The sequence below is a fragment of the Suricata suricatta genome, chromosome 16 (assembly GCF_006229205.1).
Source record: "Suricata suricatta isolate VVHF042 chromosome 16, meerkat_22Aug2017_6uvM2_HiC, whole genome shotgun sequence".
NCBI classification, from domain to species: domain Eukaryota; kingdom Metazoa; phylum Chordata; class Mammalia; order Carnivora; family Herpestidae; genus Suricata; species Suricata suricatta.
In genome coordinates this window covers 50,018,932-50,021,160 of record NC_043715.1, presented here as the reverse complement: position 1 = coordinate 50,021,160, position 2,229 = coordinate 50,018,932, and the positions used below count along the sequence as shown (strand labels likewise).

Below are 2,229 nucleotides of genomic sequence, written 5' to 3'. Positions count from 1 at the left end.
GCCTTCTCCCGCCGCCGCTGCTGCTCAGTCTTCTTCTCCACGGCGGCCGGGCGCGTGGCAGTGACGGAGGCCTCCGCTCCCTGGGCCTGCTCCCCTCCAGCCTTGGGCCCCTCATCCGGGCCCTCGCCAGGCTCCCCCTCCCCATCTGACTCCTCCAGCAGCCCCTGGCACATCTCCTGGAACGTAGACTCCTGGGGGGGAGGGAGGAGAGTGGTGTGTCGGGGGACCAGGAGGGGCCGGTGGGGCAGGGTGGGGCAGGAGGGCCGGGCAGGCGAGGGCTCACCTGGGTGGCCGCCTGCTCTGAGCTGGGCAGGGCCAGCTGCCGCTCCAGCTTCTCTGCCTCTTTCTGCCGCTGCAGCTCGATCTCGTGGGCTGCCAGGAGCAGGGTCTGGAGAGGAAGAGCTGGAGGTGAAGGCCCAGGTCCTCCAGGGCCCCTGGCCCTCTCACCAGCCACCGGAGCCCCCAGCACCCCAGCCCTCCTCCTGTCCAGCGTCTCCCAATGCAGCCAAGAGGGACTCTCTGCTCCCGCCCGGCCCCCCCCCTCCCCCCGGCCTGACCCCTACACACTCTAAGGTTTCGTTTACATGAAACAATAGCAAGTGTGTAAACACGGGAAGGAGAGATGCGGCACGGGGGGGGGGGGCGGTGATGAAAACATTTGACCACTGGTGGCGGCCGCCGGCCATGTGAAGCCCTAAAAGCCGTGAGGCTGCTGCGGAGTGAGCGAATCCTAAGGCGGGAGGACTCGGGCTCTGGAGCGCGGTTAAGTGAGGAACAAAGACAGGCCGCCCCCTTTGATCCTCCCCCAGCACCCGCGTCACCACCGAGGCCCCTGCTTGCCAGCAGCCTCACCCCACCCTCGCCCGCTGGGAAGGGCCTCTGCGCTTGGCGGGCAAGGAAGTGCTCTTGCTCCTGGGTGGCCACGAGACACCCCCTTACCGTGAACAGGGCTGAGCAGCACCTGCCCGGGGGTCCTGTGTCCGCCCGATCTCCATTTCCCTCAGGGAGCCGGAGCTCTCCCGGGGGGGGGCAAACAGCTCGCCCAGGTTCACGACTCCCAGGGGGCGAACAGACTCCACGAGACAAACAGGAACTCTCCAGCCAGGTTTCCCCACCGGTAAACTACCCCAGGTCTTCGTCATACTGCTCACCGTGGCCTGCTGCACCCACGTCCCATGGACCCTCGGGGGAGGGGGGGGGCCTGGTCTCGGGGACCTCCGGGCCTTGCTACCTGGTGTTCCTCCCACACGCCTGGATCACCCATCCCCCTCTTCCTGTGACGAACTCCTCCTCAGATTTCTGGTCGAGGTTCTGATGTCCTCCTCCTCCAGGAAGCCCTCCCTGACCCTCAAGTCTGGATCTGGCAACTCTCCTTGGTCATCACTGCCTGGGAACGGGTCTGTCCTCTCCCCGCACCGGACCACAAGCCCCAGGAGGGAACCAACTGAACGGCCAGGCGACAACGGAGCCTACGGGCCTGCTCAAGGCCGCGTACCTGGTGGTCCTCAAAGGACGGGTTGTAGGAGGCCCCGGCGGGCGTCACCTCCACGGCAGGGACCTGGGAGGGCTTGGCGTGCAGACGTGGTGGCCGCTGGAGGACGACAAGGCAGGATGAGGCTGGTAGCTCAGGACTCGAGCCCACGAGGGCGGGCGCTGGGACTCCAGGCTTGGAAGACAGCAGAGGCCTCTGCAGGGCCCACGGCCTTCAAGCTGGGAGGGGCCGTGCCTCCGGCATCTGGAGCACCGCACACTGGCGATCCAGGGAGCCGAGCCCCCTGCGGGCAGGGGTGCGGCCACCCTCCCTGAGAAAGTCCCTGTGGCCCCATCCCCCCACCCTGTGCAGGCAGCAGGATGCCTCTGTGTCACTCAGAGCAGGGGGCAGGTGACACAGGGCCGACGGAGACCCCTAGTGTGGCCCTGGGCCCAGCAGAAGCTTGGGGCAAGTGCAGGAGGGGGCGCCTGAGGGGTGCGGTCTGTTATGTGTCTGACTCTTGGGTTTCAGCTCAGGTCATGACCTCCCGGTTCGTGGGTTTGAGCCCCACATTGCACTCCGCTCAGACAGTGTGAGGCGTGTTTGGGATTGTCTCCCTCCCTCCCCCCCCACTCACACACTCACTCTCTCTCAGAAATAAACATTTGTTTAAAAAAAAGGGGGGGGGCACCTGGGTGACTCAGTCGGGTAAATAGCCGACTTCAGCTCAGGTCATGATCTCACAGCTTGTGGGTTTG

General features: G+C 65.8%; 1 protein-coding gene across 1 annotated transcript in view; it reads left to right on the top strand.

Moving 5' to 3' along the window:
• NOP53 (NOP53 ribosome biogenesis factor) overlaps positions 1-2,229 on the top strand; it is an 8,523-nt gene that overhangs the window by 4,831 nt on the left and 1,463 nt on the right. The window lies entirely within an intron of this gene.